This window comes from Camelus ferus, chromosome 25 (genome assembly GCF_009834535.1).
Source record: "Camelus ferus isolate YT-003-E chromosome 25, BCGSAC_Cfer_1.0, whole genome shotgun sequence".
Classification (NCBI taxonomy): Eukaryota; Metazoa; Chordata; class Mammalia; order Artiodactyla; family Camelidae; genus Camelus; species Camelus ferus.
In genome coordinates this window covers 14,831,968-14,849,928 of record NC_045720.1, presented here as the reverse complement: position 1 = coordinate 14,849,928, position 17,961 = coordinate 14,831,968, and positions in this window count along the sequence as shown.

Genomic DNA, 17,961 nt, shown 5'->3' with positions numbered 1-17,961 from the left:
AACAGCATCATCAATCAAGTGGATAATGTTGACGTCTGTAGACTATTTCATCCAACAATAACAAAATACACATTATCCTCAAGCTCATATGGAACATTCACTAATATAGATCACATCCATGGCCATAAAACATACCTTAACTAATAAAAAAAGAATAGAAATCATATATGTTCTCAGACAATGATGGAATTGAACTGGATATTAATAACAGAAAAATAGCAGGAAACCCCAAAATACTTGGATATTAAACAACACATTTCTAGGGAACAAATGGGTCAAAGAAAATCTCTCAAGATAAATTAAAATATGTTTTCAAATTGAAAATGTAACTTAAAATTTGTGAGATTCAATGAAAACAGTGCTTGAAGAGGAATTTATAGCATTGAAAGCCTATTTTAGAAAAGAAGAAATATCTAAATTCAATAATCTAAAACTTCCACCTTAGGTAACTAGAATAAGAAGAGCAAATTAAATCCAAAGTAATAGAAGACAATAAATAATTGACATTAGGATGAAAATCAATAGAGTTGTAAATAAGAAATCAATAGAAAAAACAATAGAACCAAAATCTGGTTCTTTGAAAAGATTGAGAAACTCACAAAGCCTCTACACAGGTTAACTAAGAAAAAAAAAAAAAAAAAGAGTGAAGAGATAAATTACTAACATCAGAACAGAAAGAAGGATATCACTACAATCTCATGGAAAGCTGAAGGATGATAAAGAAATACTATGAACAACTCTATGACCACAAATCAATAATTTAACTGAAGCAGAGAAGGTCCTTGAAAGATACAATCTGTCAAAACTCATACAAAAAGAAACAGACTATCTAAATAGGCCTAAACCTATTTTTAAAAAATGGAATCAATGATTAATAACATTCCAAAACAGAAAGTACCAGACCCAGGTCAGTTCCCCGTTGGTGAATTCTACCAAACATTTACAGAAGAAATTATACCAGTTCTCTATGGTCTCTTTCAAAAGGTAGGAGCAGAAGGAATACTTTCTTACTCATTCCGTGACACCAGCATTGCCGTAATACCAAACCAGACAAAGACATTACAAGAAAATGAAGCTAAAGACAGAAGCTTGCTCTATCATAGTATAATTATTATAAAATAGAATCGAATAATCAGTGGAGGTGTTTTGTGGGGTAAAAGGAAGATATTGCCAAAGCAGCATTAAACCATGAAATGATCAGATGTTTTAAAAGCAAATAAAGAAAAAAATACTTAGAAGCAGCAAGAGTTGTTGACTGTAACTGATTTTTACTATATCAGCAATTTTACCACAACTGAAAAATAATGTACCAGTCAGAGGGGGAAATGTCAGCTTGGAATATTGGCCAAAAATGCCTCAGAGGCAAAATCTTTGGCAGTATCTGACCAGGTCTGTGTATAGGAAGGGAGGTCCTGGCCTCAGACTTGACCTTTGCAACCCCTGTAACAGGTATGACCTAACTTTGTGCTGAGAAATAATGTGCAACGATTAAGAGTGTCAGCAATGATGTCCACTTCCCTGGGTGTATACGCATTTAGGGTCTGCATATCCCAGCAGAGTAGCGTTGTATCAGATATTCAACCCATTTCCCAATTCTCTCATATAAAAAAAATGGCATTGATGAAATTATTCCATCATATATAATTGCTATTAAGATTAACTAATTTGGTACAATGCCTGACAAAGTGCAGTTTCTCAATCAACGTAAGCTGTTAATTTCATCTTGGATGATTAGACCAGGAATTTACTGTACTGCCATCTCCTTCTACAGTGGTTCTCAGTCTCATTTTACAAGGCAACCCTAAAATGAGGATCAAGACAATGTAATCATAGTTAACGTGTCTTTATGTGTTTATATGTTCTTATGTGTTTCAGTACCTGGCCTCGGATCCCTCAAACAATAAGTGTTCAATAAAGGTTAAATTTTAATTTGTCTTCCCCATTAAATCTGCCTGTGAAATGGGATTGTAAGACGTTAGTATTCTGATTGTACATCTGCACCTTGTAAGCTTGCTTGTAATGACAAAAAATAAATTTGCAAGTATTTTAGGAAACTGAGAAAAGAGAGGGAAGATGGTCCTGAAAAGTTTTAGAGAATAAAAATAGTTAATGGAGATGGATCAGTCAATATTTATTTAAGGTCAAGAGAGACTGAGTGCCATAGAACGGTTCGTGTTTAGATTCTGTCTGTTTTATTTTAATGAACTGTAAATATTCATGATCATTTTACAGGTTTATGTTTGACATCAGATTGTTCATACTATTGTTTGCATAAGAGGTGAAATTTCTAAATTATCCCCTCTTGGATTCGTTTACACCCTAGTTCATGTGCTAGAGGAGAATCTATCATAATTTGGCACTAAGCTTTATGAGATAGAAATGAGGGAAACAGTGGCTCTCTGGAAGCAAAAAAAAAAAAAAAAAAATGTAGTTAATAAAGAGATCTTTGTGCTGGGAGTCAGGAGACCAAGTAGGGACAGGGTGTGGGTGAGTCACACAACCAAGGGGGACCCCATTCTCTCATCTGTAAAATGAGGGGATTTGAAATGTCAGTAAAGCTCTTTGAGGTCTCACTTTCTGAGATCCTGTTACTCTGTTTAGGAGAGACTCTGAGAAAGGTGTAACACTTAAATTTTCAAGAATTTCAATGGGTTCAAAGAGAAACAGGGTTTTATTAGATTTCTGTGGTTGCTGTAACGAAGTATTACAAATTTGGTGGCTTCAAACAATGAAAATTTATTCTCTTTTGATTCTAGAGGGCAGAAGTCCAGAATGAGTTCCACCAGGCTAAAGTTAAATGTTGGCAGGGCTAGTTCTTTACAGAGGCTGTGGGAGAGAATCCACTTCACTGCTTTTCTCTGCTCCTGGAAGCTCCCTGCATTCCTCACACATTCCTCACCCATCACCTCAGCTTCTTGCCTCCATCATTTTATCTCCTATGTGTGTAGTCAAATCTCCCTTGGCTTCTCTCTCATATAAGGATGCTTGTGATTACATTTAGGGCCACCACGTAATCCAGGATAATCTCTCCATCTCAAGATCCTTAACGCAATCACTTCTGCAAAGTCTCTTTTGCCATTTAAGGTAACATTCATAGGTTCCTAGGATTAGGACTTAGATATTTTGGGGGGTTATTATTCAGCCTACCACAAGAACCATCCCAAGAATCCAACAAATGAAGTCATATTGGATCCAGTGGAGAGAGAGAGAAAGAGAGAGGGGCTAGAGGTCTGTTGGCATCAGATTATAAAAGATTTTAAAAATCAGTAGAATTTAACCTGTCACAGTAGGATAAAATTAGCATCTGATAAAATCTAGTGCTAACATGTGAATATGGGAATATGGAAAACAGACTTTCTCTTATATTATTTTTGTTAGTGTAACTAGGTTACACCCACTTTTGGAGGGCAGTTGGCAATATCTATCTAGAATGTGTAATAATGTTTGCTCCGCTAGTTCCACTGCTTTAAATTTTTACTACCAACATAATAGTAAAAAGTACAACTGCCTTTTAAATTCAAAGATGTTCACTGTAACTTTGTTTATAGTAGCAAAACAGAGAATTCAAGATACCCTTGCTGAAGAGCTGGCTCAGTCAATTTTGATATAGACATAGAAAGGAGCATTCTTTGGCTATTAAAATAAATGATATAATAAAAATATTTACAAGATATATTATTATATAGCGAAGTTAAGGTACACAGAAAAAGCGTATATTATGACCTACTTTGTAAAAATTATAGGTTATTTATAAATTGGAATGGGTATAATTTATTTTTCTGGAAGCATGTATGAAAAACTATCAATAGCAATTTCCCTTGAGAAGAGGAACCTCAGGAAGAAAGAATACGCTTCTTTTCTGCGTTACACGTATGTTCTAGTTATGCATATATACAGTGCAGTTTTTAAAAGTGCAGCCTTGATACCAGTCTGCCAGAGTTTGAGGTTGTGCAAATAAGGTAAGTTAATTATCTCTCTGTGCCACAGTTTTCACAACTGTAAAATGGGGATTATAAGGGCACTTCATTCATAGGCTTGTAAAAGGTTTAAGAGCATCTAAAGCCTTCAAAAGAGCATATGCCATATTGAAAGTTTCTAAAATATTATCTATGATGACATTGTTTTTATTTACCCAAAGTCAATCAATGTTATTGAGGCAGAACTATGAGATATTTTTGTGTTTTTGTATTTTAATGAAACCCTAACAAGTGGTATTTTAAAAAAATATGTGTATAGAATAGATCAGTACAAGTCTGACAGTTTAGGGAGCCTTTCGAGGTTTTTGAGCAACGGAAGCTCATAGCACAGGAGAACACAGGTAAAACTTTCTCTAGCCTTTTGTTTTTACAAAGCACTTTCAGAGATCACTTAATGCTTTAGGGTTAGGACAGTGTGATGCCAGTAGAACACAGGTAAATTGCAAAGAGAGATTGGCATCAAATGGGCCAGAGGTGGGCTGACACAGAAATTCAGATCTGAAATGAACGGCGGTGGAAGCAGGGGAGAGTACAGTCAGGGACGAATGGGGCCTGATAATTAGTTGGATAAGGGCTGTGAAAGAAAAGGATGAGTCAGGAATTCGCAGTGTGAGAATGTGTTAGGACGATGGTATGAGCAACGCAGAGAAAGTTTAGTGACAGGTAGGAAGGTAAAGGCTAGTGTCTGAGGCTCAAGGATGGGACTGGGATTAGTCTGGACAGAATGTTTTCATCGTCAGGTTATGTAATTAGAAATTCATAAAATTCAAAAGCGAATGAAGTGACTAAAATTTTAAAGCAAGAGAGATCTTTATTCTAAAACCCAGCAGGTTTTTATGTATATCTTGGGGTTGATTACTTCAGTCTAATGTTTTGAAAATCTCAGATGTGGATGTCAGGTGAGCTGCTCTGTTTTACAATCAGTAGTACCATGTCACCTGTCACTTCACTGCTTTGAATCTCACTTCCCTCCTACATAGAATGGGGGTCATTATACTTTCTATTGTATAGGGTCATGTTATCAAACAAGGTGATATTTGTAAAATGCTTGGATGTGATAATACTCAATAGATTTTAATGGGGATAAGAATGGGTGTGGGTGGTGGTGTTTAGTCTTGCTGCCTTCTGACTGTATGTAGACTTTCTGACCATCATCTAAACAGTCCAGACAAATTTACAGCACGCCCCATTTCAGCTGTTGCTGAGAGTTAGGGGAGCAGGATTTTGAATGATCAAGAATCACTGTCTCCAGATGAAGTTCAGTGAAGTTGCAGACTAACTGCTGGCCTTTCCCCTTTCCTTGGCAGATGTAATAATGCAGGGTGGTTCTATTACCTAATTTGATTCCGAGCCATTAACTTTCTGGAAACTGAGTGTCCACATGTTAGACAACAGTTTTCTCATCCGAAGCTTTCTGGGGAGGCCTTATGGTTAAATGTGAGCATGTTTCATACAATTCACCAGATGTGCGAGCAGCTCAAAGACAGGGACGGTCTTCTGATCCTTGTCACTGGAATTTGACTGTTTGATCTCCACCAGAAGTTACAGCAAAGGGAACTTAGCAAAACTTGAAGGGGATTAAGAAAAGAGAAGAGAGAATTTTTTGCTCTTTAGAAATTGACTAAATGTGATCCTTCCCCACCCTTACTGACGTTTCCCATGTGTAAAATTCCAGAGGAGAGTTATTCAGATACCAAAATCTGAGAAAGAACCAAAGAACATAAATCTCTATTTGTCGACAAGGAGGTGACTAACTCCATCGCTGCCAGTCCCTTCCATATGAGAAAGTGCAAAAAAAGCAATCCTGGTGAAGCACTTACATATACTTGTGTGTTTGCACTCGTATACATGTGTGCAAATAAGTATATACATACAAAAGTATGAGACTGTTCTAGAACGTTCTGTATCTTTCTAACTCTGTTTTGTCTGAACTGACAGCATTGGCAAATTTCTTGTATGGTTTCTGCAGTGTCCCCTGGCCCCTAGGCAGGTAGACATTCACATTTATGGTTTTGATGACACATTTATCTGTCTTTGGGAATACCTTATAAAAGTGTGACAGTCCAAATCGTATTGATTGACTCATCACCATACTACTAGAAGTGACCCATCACTGCACTACTGTAGTAGGGAAGAACCTTTGTATTCTGTCACAAGTTAATCACTAAAGGGATGTTGCCTATAAGCTTAAATTGTACATAATGGCTCATCTCTGGGAACCCTGCCTCCCAGGTAACGAACGTTATGCTAAAATCCTTTTGTTTAGCTCACAGGAAACATTCCGACCAGGCCCATCTGTGAATGACTGCCGGGGGGGGGGGGGGGGGGGGGGAGAAGAAATTAACACATCCTCTCCGGAGTCTGGTCAGAACCGCCAGCTTTTAGTATGTGAAAGAAGCCTGAATTCTAACTCAGGGAAGATGGTTCTTTGGGACACTAGTCCACCATCTTCCTGGCCTGCTGGCTTTCTAAATAAAGTCATTTCCTTGCCCCAACAACTCATCTCTTAATTTATTGGCCTTTTGGGTGGTAAGCACTATGAGTTTGAACTCTGTAACACTAACAGTATGGAATATGGTAGGAATGAGAGCAAGTGTTATATTAGACGTTAAGAGACCTAGGTCTCAGGTCTGGTTCATCTGTAAATTAGAGCTAGCAATGACTTTCTCATAAGTTTGCTCAGAAGTGTGTGATTTCTTCTTCCTTTACCATTCCATTTCATCCCTATCCAAAGCTTAATATTTTCTAATATTTATTCAAGATGTCAGCAGACACATTTGAGGCAGGCAGATTTGAGGCAAGCTTTCTTCTTTCAAGTGTAGATAGGGTAGATAAAGGATTATGGTAATGAGGAAATGTGCCAAAACTCTTTCTCAGGATTGCTCAATCACCAGAGATATCTGAAAACATGTTTTAAACAGATGTCAGTAGCTAGTATAATGAAATAAAATCAAGACCCAAAGAATTAAATGTTCAAATCAAATAGTGGTAAATGTATGTTCAAAACCCATGTTTTAAAAATCACATTTTCACCAGCTCTTATTCTAAGTCAGAACACCACCCCCACAGTGCCATTCACTTCTCAAACCCCATGGGAGGGTAACATTTACTTCACAGCCACGCCCCTGGAGAAGCACCAGGAGAAAAGAAAGAATGAGGAAAAGCAACAGATCTAGGATGTCAATAGTTGGTTAAATGGCAGTTATAGTGTGGCTTTCTCCAGCTCTTCCTCGTTTTAGAAGTAGGAGACAGTTGGAAAAGGAAAAGGAATAATGATTTGTCCCTAATCATGAAAGGCAACTCTTTTTCTCTCTCCCTTCCTTATTAAAGCCACAAGGCAAACTTATCAATTATTTTCTTACAGGGAAAAGAACTAAGGATGTGGATAATCATGAAAATGTGCTCTGCGTGTAGATTTTCTTCCTAAGTAAATGAAATTACACAATGTTTATTTTGCTGAATGGCACACTCATTGATATTTATTGAATGTAATTAATTGTTCAATGCTAACATGACACTAGATATTTCAAAATTAATATTGAGCCTTTGATAAATGAAATTTTAATAATCAGCCCTCACATTAATGGAGAGAAACCACAGTGAGCACAGGGAGGCAGGTGGTGTGGGGACCGCACTGTGTTTCAAAACTTTTTTTTTTTGGCTTTCTTTTTTTTTAATTTTATTTTTTAAAAACTTCTCTTTTTTAAAAAAAAGTTTATTAACATTTTTTAAGCTTTTACTGCTAGCCAGAGTTTTAAGTGTTTTATAGACATCTCATTTAATCTTCACATGAGCTCATTTAATCTTCACACAAGCTTTAGGAGGTAGCTTCAATTATCCCTGTTTGACTTCCAAACAAACTGATACAAATCACACAGGCAGTGAGTGATGGAGTCACAATCTCAGCATGTTACCCCAGGGAACATATCACTGACTAGAAACAGAGAAACCCATGTTTAAGGAGGTAAACGAGCATAGCAATCTTTCGTGGCTCATGGAGAAAGCACAGACTACTTCTCTTTCATTTAATGACCATGAAACTCTGGTTAAGCAGTGTGCTTCTCACTTATTTTAATCCAGGTTTCTCTGCCTCAGCACCATTGGCATCTTGGGCCAGATAATTCTTTGCTGTGGGGGCTGTTCTGTGCACTGCAGAATGTTTGCAGCATCCTTTAAATGCCAGTAGCCATACCTCCACCAAAGCTATGACAGCCAAAAATGTCTCCAGACATTTCTAAATGTCCCCCTGGAGGCACAATCACCTCTTTTGAGAATCACTGTTTGAATCTAATCCAAACATTCACTTTTCTTTGGTATCCTTGCTGCCAAGCCTCCTGTGGTTGACACAAAAAATACTGAATTATAAAAGTGTGTGAAATCATATTTATTTCATGTACATTTCATAGACCCTTCTAATTTTCAGACTATTTAAATAAGTACCTTACTATGAAATGTATAGGAAAATTAGATCCCATTTGCAAATAAGGACATTGAAATACAAATAATTGAAAGGAGACATCAAATTTGGTATCAAAAACTCAAAACACAGAACAGAATTTGAATTTTACACCTGTAAACGCATAAGCGGACACAGGGCAAATCTCCAATTTTGAGTCTCAGTCTTCTTCATCAATCAAGCGAGAATAACAGTTCTGCCTCTATCCCTCACAGAGCTCTCAGACAGATCAAGTCAGAAGATCGTGTAAAAGTACAGAGCGTCCTCACTACTGTTGGTTTGCCAATGGCCATCCAGAAAAGCAGCAGCTGAGCTGAGATTGAAACATCACATCTAATATTCTCTTTCCTTAGGCTAAGTGTGACAAATATGTGGGACCCACTCTCCTGACTCTGCAGATACTGCTAATTAATCATGGATCTCTTTCCCAATGTGACCCCGGAACTTCTCAACAACACACTCCAGACAAACTATAAACTGCAGGTTGGATTTTGAATTTGAAACCAGATCCGTTGGTTCTTTCTCTATCAGATAACGCCTGCCACTTGGTTTTGAATCCTTCAGGGATCAGCTACTTTATGCCTGATTATTTGTATAAAATGTTAATACACTGGTGTCTCTTTCCGGCACCATTAACAGGCACGTCAGGTCAATTGATGAATCCAGTGTTTATCTCAGGCCTTCCAAGTTCATGGTGGTGATGAATCAGAGATCTCAAGCCTCACTTAGGAGGCAGGCACAACAGTTCTCAAACATCGCAGGGCATCGGACACACCTGGAGACCTTGTTGAAACAGACTGCTGGGAGCACCCTCAGCATCTCAGTGGGTCCTTGAGGGGGCTTGAGAATTTGCATTTCTAACATGTTCCCCAATGATGCTGATTTTGCCAGTCCAGAGACTGCATTTTGGAAACCACTGCATTAGTGAAAAGACAACCGCCTTGGAGCGAGAAGACCTCGGCTTGAGAAATCCTTCTGGGTTTTATAATTTCTGTAATCTTGGTGGAAAATCGTAGGCCTCCCTAGGCTTTGTAAAGTGGTTAATGGAACGCAATCTGCTGACCTCATAGAGTTGTTTTGAAGATTAGGTTACATAGGGGCCGTGGAAGATTCTCACCAATGGCAAATGCTCTAGATGAGTAAATGCTTGTTAAGTGCTTTCGCTGTTATTTGGAGAAGGTGCCCTTTTAACCCAGAAGTTCATGCAGCCCTTTTCAACCCCACCTCCTCCTGGGTAGCCGACCAGCTTTCCACAGCCGTGGGCCAATGACAGCAAAGAGCTACGTGAAACACACCAGGTCTCTAGGTAAGGTCTCCACATCTTTCTCAGGCTTCACCAGAGTCTAAGTGAAGGGAAGGCTTTCAGTATATTCTGGATGTTTGGCCCAAGGCATTGTTCCCATCTGCTGGTCTACAGGGACCAAAGGGAACCTGTCAATCAGAGATGAACTAGGGTGGAACCATCAGCCATTGGCAGTTACAACTGAGAGATCTGCTTGTGACTCATGACAGTGGCTTGCCAGGGAGAGGGGAAGGAAATTATCTGGAAAATACCCTCCATACAACTGAAAAACACATTCTGGGAAAGAGAAAGAAAAAAGTGAAAATCAAGATGAAACCAAGCCAAGCTCCCCTAAGGATCCTTATCAATCTTGCCTGCACTTTTCCACTGACAGTAGGCAGAACCCAGATCTTCCAGTTCTGATTCCTGGCTCTGACACCTATTTGACTGCTATGTCATTGGAGACGGTACTACGCTGATAATTTAAAAGCTCCGTGGATGCAGAGACCACCTCTGTCTTTTTCAGAGCTGTCTTCTCAGTGACAGATAGCTGCTTAATAAACATTTTTTTGGTATGACTCTCCCAGCCTCAGTTCCCTTGTTGTCAAAACAGGACTAAGAATGCATAGCTCTTAAGGCTGTCATAAATTGTCAGCGAGCTAGTGGACAACACCAAGAACACAGTAAGCCCTCAATGAGAAGAGGCTGCAATTAACAGCGGTGGATGTGCCAGTAAGGATATCTGTGTTCTTAACTGCTTATTCATTTAACTCACAGGTATTACTTATTTTAGATCTTTTGGGGCCCCTGTTTGGATGATCTTTTAATAGTCCTAAAAGGAAAAGAATTAACCTTAGTACAGTATATCCCTGTTTTGACTTTAAGCTCATGGCATAACCAACTATCACTAACGTGATGAACAGGAGCTAATTTATTCCTCAGTCAACAGTACCTTTCAGCTTAATATAATTTGGTTAATTTTCTGGCAGTTGCGATTTTCAGAACCTCATTTTTTTCTGGGAGATAGAGTTCAGTGGGGTTAGGAGAATGAAGATCATTCCAGGGCTTTGAAAGAAAATAAAATCTGCAAGATTCTGAGAAAGCAAATATGGTAACTGAGTCTACAGTCTGCTCGTAAAATGAAGGGATCCAGCTCTTTACTCCCCACTGTCTCTGAGGGGATGTTGGACCAAGAGGCACTAAGAGAGTCTGTAAATGGTAGAACCATTGTTCTGGCACAGGGTTTACCTGGAAACTTGCACTTCTTTTTTCATCTAGAAGATGAGAGGTTGCAACATTCTCTCTCAAACCAGACCCATTTGTTTCTTTATTTATTCATTTATTATTCATTCGTTCGGGATACTTGACCTTCAGAATTCCTGGCAATGCAAAAAGCCAGCCACCAGGAAAATCTCCTCTTGGGTGTTCTGAAAGTCCTAAGGTGGCATCTCAGAGATACTCACAAACAGATTCAATCAGGTAGAATGTGATGCTTATAAAACTAGATAAGCCCCTTAATGCTTGCAGTTCTTTTATGATTGTAAAGCCAAAAATGAATTTACAAATTAAATAAAAATAAAGCCAAAAATTCAATAAAGTTCCAATTAATATGAATAATATCAAGCGTCATTCCAAGTGCAAGGTTTTGGTGGACAACTTTGTACCGAAATGACATTTGCAGTGTGACCATGGTTTTGAGCTTGAAACTCCTGACCGCCATATATCCTGTGCCAATACAATCTCCCACCCATTGTCTTTATTTCATTTACTGAGAAACTTTTGTCCATATGTTATTTGGCCTTGCATGCCCAAAGATGTTTGCATAGTAAGTCCATCTCTGTTTCTACCTAATTAGCCCCTGGTAATAAAAAATAGTTTAATTTGGTGCTGATTTGTCTATTACGCAGGACACACATGGCTAGTCCCTTAACAGGCTTCTGTGGATGGTGAAGACAAATTTGATCCATTAGCAAACTTTATTTGAAGGTCACCTAAAATAGAAAGTTCTCTCTGCATCTCTCTGAATCTTAAACAGCTGGAACTACTTAAATGCCTTCAAAGAAAAAAACAAACATGCCTTCAAGTGCTGTCTCAAAGTAGACCTGTAGGAAATACCCAGTACACACTAATGTGCGCGCGCACACACGCACACACACACACACACACACACACTCCTTATGCTGTTTTAAATGCCAAATTAAATTCAGTTTTAATGTGTTTAAAACATCAGCTCTGGAGAAAGGGAAATAGGCTTTAAAAAATTAGAAGCAGTTTCATAAGCGAACTGAATGCCTGTTATTTCCATTATCAGTGAAAACAGCAGCGTTTAGAGATTAATGTGTGACCTCAGATTTTGATTCAAAATTGAGGTTCATGGTCTGGCTTCTAATGAAGGGAGAAAGCAGCCTGGAAGGACATCAGGTGGAGGAGAGTCACAGGAAGGCACTTTTTTCCTTTTACTATACTGCAAGGAGAAAAACAAAAGCTGCTCCGAAGAACAAGAGCTAGCATCCTGTGGGAGTGAACTTCTGTAACTGGGGGAGAGACAGGGGCTCAGTAAAGAAAGCTGCAGGATCCCTTCACTTCTGGGAGCCAGGGGCTTTGCATACTGTCTAGAAGGACTAACAACACGGTAGTTAAAAGGGCTAAACTTTCATTTTGCCAAAACTTTAGGAAACTGAGAGAAAGAGAATTCAAAATTGAGAAGCCTTCTATTTTCAAAACTGAAAACATCTTTTAACTAGATTCTGCTCATTGGTGTATATTAGTCATGGAGATTTTAATAATGGCACTAAACGAATAATCTATTTGCATTTTCCATGCTAATATCTTTACATAGATTATTTTATTTGGTTTTCTTGGTGTCAACCACATGAGATGGGCATAATTAAAATCCACATTTTTATGAAAGTTAGCCACGAAGTGGTTAAAGAATTTGCTCGTGATTACGCATCTATCAAATGACAGAACCAGGATCAGAGCCTGGGTCTCTCTGACCCCTAAACAGGAGTTCTTAATCCCTGGCACCAATTTCCCTTCCAAAAAGCACTCGCCAGGTAATCAAATCCTAATAATATAATGCAGCCAGCAATTAGCTGTCAAACCTGCTTATATTTTTGATGAGAAACCTGAGACCCACAGATGTTAAATGAATTCTTTAAGGTTACAAAAGTGGAAGTAAAACCAGGTTCCAAATTCACCATCTAGTGTGTCTTCTACCAATTATATTATTTTTTTGAAAAAATAAAAACTAGTAGCATTCTGGGCTTTAGATCTAATTTAATTCTCACCATTCTGTGTATTCAGTGGATGCTTTTTAAATATTAATTTCAAAAAAATATTAATTTCATATGTGCAAAAATGGAGGCTGAGATGTTAAATTCTTAGTAACCTCAAAATTAAGTGGTTTTGATTTTTGTTAAAAAAAAAATCACAGTTGAATATAAAATAGAGTCCTCCCTGCTCCTTCATCTGTTAGCCCTGGCCTGGCACGGCTGACCCATGGGCTGTAATGCAGTCCACCATGCTAAGTCAGCACATTGACAGGTTTTGTTCATAGTTCAATACCTTCTGGCCAGCTTTCAGTTTACCCTAAGCCAGGCTACCTCTCATTGTCATTACCCGACAGTCTTCGAAGGCATTGAGTTTGTGAGTTTGGACTAGCAGAACACTTAGAAATTAGGGTGACCAACCATCTCAGTTTGCCCAAGACCAAGAGGAAGAGAATTCTGAGGACATGGGGTTTCCAGTGCTAAACCCAGGAAAGGAGTGGGGAAAGGAGGATGAGGTAGGAACCTAGCCAACATCCATGAAGTATTTACTGGTTACGGGGAGGAACACTGGAGTCCAGCTTTATAAACACATTCCAAGTACCATTCATTCGTATCAGTAAACATTTATTCTTCACTCTACGTCAGACACCGACTAAACACAAGTGATGAGCAGGACAGAGAGTCTCTGCCTTCAACAAGCAGAGCATGTAGGAGAGGGAGGTAAGGCTACCTTACATATAACTATAACCTCAGGCAGAATATGTGATACTTGAAGCCAAGCTGTGTTCTGTGTGTATACGTTCATAACAGAGTGATATGGCTCCCAGTAGGGAGTTACTTTATGGAACTGAGGTTCCCAGCAGTCTGAACTCTCCACTTGAAAAATATAGCACAGTCAATACAATGAATAATACACTGCCAACGTCAAGTACAATTCCTTCAGCTGTTCTTAGGGAGGCCGTAACTTTGAGGAGGAAATCCGAGTCTTTAATAAGTCATTCTTTGGGGGAAATCAATAATTATGAGATAGTTTCTTAGCCACAGTCACTTGTTGCAAGTGTGCAAATGCCTTCATTGATTTGACTTAGGCAAAGGGAGCTTAGTCAAACATGAGCTGTTTGTTCAGGTGAACTTGTGGAGTGGGTGGGCCGTGGAAACCTCTCAGTGATATTAGCTGGAAGAAGAGTAGCTCATGGCAGCTGAGCTACTAAACGCATTTTCATTACCCTTTGCCAAGCTGCTACCAAGCTCTGCACCACTGCTGATGACAGCTGGGTACACAGGTCAATAGAGACCTGACCTACCTATGTATATCCTGGGCGTATGCACTTCACAGTTTAACAAACCTTTATTAATCCTAATTATTGACAGGGAGGGGAGTTTTAATTCTACCCTGGGGATTTGGAGGGTAAACAAGTAGCGGAAGACTTCACAGGGGAGGCTATACTTGAGTAGAGAATTGATGGCTTCATAGTAGTTCACTGAGAGGACAGGAGTAGAACTGTCCATGTTGACTGACAGAGATGATGTGAGCAGAGAGCTACAGACGTGAATGATGGAATAAGCTGGAGGAATGGACAGTAGTTCTGTAGGGTTAGACCATCTGTGTTAGGCTGAATAATACCATCCTCTGGGTCCAAAGATGTCTACAAGCTTATTCTGGGAACCTGCAAATACGTTATCCTAAATGGCAAAAGGGACTTGGCAGGTGTGAGGAAGTTAAGAATCTTGAGCTTAGAAGACTGTCTTGGATTATCTGGATAAGCCTAATGTAATCACAATGGTTCTTACAATGCGGAGGCAGGAGGATCAAAATGGATATTTAGATGTGACAACAGAAGCAAGAGATTGGAGTGCTGAGGAGGAAGGGAAGGGGCCATGAGTCAAGGAAAGCAGGCAGCTCCTCAAAGCTGAAAAAGGAAAGAGGATGGATCTGACCCCAAAGACTCCAGAACGAACGCAGCCTTGAAAACACCTTGACTTTAGACTTCTGACCTCCAGAACTAAAAGAGAATACATTTGTTTGTGGTAAGTTTGTGATAATTTGTTACAGCAGCTTTGGGAAACTAATACACCATCCTATGCAGCAAAGTGTCAGATCCTTGAGAACCTGGTGAGTTCTCCTAGGGAATTTCAATCTTATCTCATTGGTGAGGGGGAGTCACAGAGGGAGTCAAGGAAAGGGTAACAACACACAGAAATAGTCAACCTTTCCAAATCACCAACCTTTCCAAAAATAGAGACTGCACGATCCTGATGCTGAAGACATCACATACGTTCTATTTAGCTCTGCCTTCACTGGTTCTTCAAGGACTTGGAAGGGATCATTTGTCAGCTTGAACAATGACTGTTGCTGAAATGCTTTTCAGCAATTGGTATAAACGCCATAACCAAGATCAATCTCAAGGGTGGAAAATACTAAACAGATGCATACCCTTGCTTCAAGTAGGGATAACAGTAACCCACGCCATAGGTACAAGTTTACTGAATAAGTAAATTTCAATTATAGAAAATGCTGAGAAGTAGGTAGGGGGTTATTATGCTGCAACTCCCAACAAAGAATCTAACTAAATCCAGGAAAATTAGCAAGCCACCTGGTGCTGCTTTCTTTGGTGGTAGAACCAAGTAAGAATGTGGGATAACGGCAAGAAACTAGGACTTTCTTATCAGGATCAAGGGGTTCTGGCCCTGGCTTCCTGATATTTCACACTCTAGTTCTTTCTTTTCTTATCCATCTCGCTCTCCAGCTCCTCCCCCATCCTTACTTTCTTAGAAGGGAGTATCATCTTACACAGCCTGTGTTTGTTAGTCAGCATTATCTAGACTTAAATCAGGTGCTACCATTTAGCACCTGTATAACTTTAAGAAGGTACTTAGCCTGTCTTTGCCTGTTCCCACATCTGTAAAATATAAAGTACTTGTCTCATGGGGCTATCATGAAGATTAACTGTGGTAATGCTTGTAAATTACCAACCATCATGCTATTCACAGAATAATTACTCAAATTTTAGCTTCTCTTATTGCTGTTATTTTTATTCTAATCCCTGGACTCTAAGATAAAAGGCTCCAAATGACTATTTTCTTGGTAGATTTCTGGTAGAAAGGTAGAAGTTGTTATATGATCAGCAAATCCATTTCTCTTTCTCTTGTGCATATGCTAGCCTACAGTTCATGCCTGCCATTACACTGCTAGGTGAAGGGATGGAATGTGACCCTCTTGACCTTGCCCAAAACCCTCTGTGAGATTCTCCATGCTCCTTTCCTCTTTATTTAAAAAAAAAATTTTATTGATGTACAGTCAATTACAATGTGTCAATTTCTGGTGTACAGCACCATGTCCCAGTCATGCATATACATACATATATTTGTTTCATTTTTTTTTTCATTAAGTTTCCTTCCTGCTTTGACTTGAAATAGACAAGTAAGGTGATCTTGGAAGCCACAAGTTACAGATTGTGAAACCGCATAACTCAAGAAATATGTCATGAACACTCATTTGGGAGCTTTGTATACAGAAGACAAACTTAATTGTGTTAAGCCACTGAGATTTCAGATCATGCCTGTTTAGAGAAGCTGAGTTTAAGCTAACCAATATCAGAAGTTTTTAAACTCTTTGTATGAGTATGAACCAAAATATAAGGAGAAACAGAAAAAGTCAATTTATCTCTTTTGTCTTATGTCACTTTTGAAGTGGCATGAATTTCAAAAAGTAAGAAAAAAAAGTAAGAAACATTACTTTATCTAAAACCATAAACATTCTTCTAAGAACTTTATAGTTTCAGCTCTTACATTAAGATTTATGATCCATTTTGAGTTAATTTTTATGTGTGGTCTAGGTTGGAATCCAACTTCATCCTTTCCATGTAGGTATGCAATTTCCCCAGCATCATTTGTTGAAAAGATTATTTATTTCCATAATAAATTGTCTTTCTATCCTTATCAAATATCAATTGACCATAGATATATGTGTTTATTTCTGGACTTTCAATCATATCCATTGATTTAAATGTCTATATTCTGTCAGTACTGACTGTCTTGATTACTCTAGCTTTGTTGTAAGTTTTGCAATCGAGAAGTATGAACTCTCTAACTTTGCTCTTCCTTTTCAAAGCTGTTTAACTATTTTGGCTCCCTTGCATCTCTGTATGGAATTTAAGAGCAGTTTATTAATTTATGAAAAAAAGCAAACTAGATTTTGATAAGGATTTATTTGAATCCATAGATCAGTTTGAGGATTATGAACATTTTAGCAATACTAAGTCTTTCAACCCATAAGCATGGGAATTCTTTCTATTTATTTAGATCTTTCTTAATTACTTTTAACAATATTTTGTGATTTTTTATTGTATAAGTCTTACACTACTTTAAAAAAAGTATTGCTAATTATATTGGGGTTTTTGATGGTATTGTAAATGAAATTTAATTTCTAATTCAGTGTCTTTCTTATAGTTACATTCAGATTTTCTATTAGACATTTTTACTAATAGATTTTATTTTTTAGAACAGTTTTAGATTTACAGAAAAACTGAGCAGATAGTATGGAGTTCGCATACACCCTCCACATAATTTCTCCAAGTATCAACATCTTGCATTAATATAGTACATTTTTACAATTAATGACCAACATCAGTACATTATTATTGAAGTCCATTATTTTATTCATATTACCTCAGTTTTTACCCAATATTCTTTTTCTATTCCACAATCCTGTTGAAGATGCTCCATTACATTTACTTGTAATATCTCCTTAGACTCCTCTTGGCTGTGGCAGTTTCTCAGACTTTCCTTGTTTTTGTTTGACCTTAACTGTTTTGAGGAGTACTGATTGGGTATATTTGTTTTTCACAAAGAATGTGTATGTATGTGTAGTTCTCAGAATCAAAACTGACTTTCCAAATCTTGTTGTAAGGATTTAAGGTAAAATCTACACAGGACTTATTGTAAAGACCTTTACACAAGAGATGTTAAAAAAAA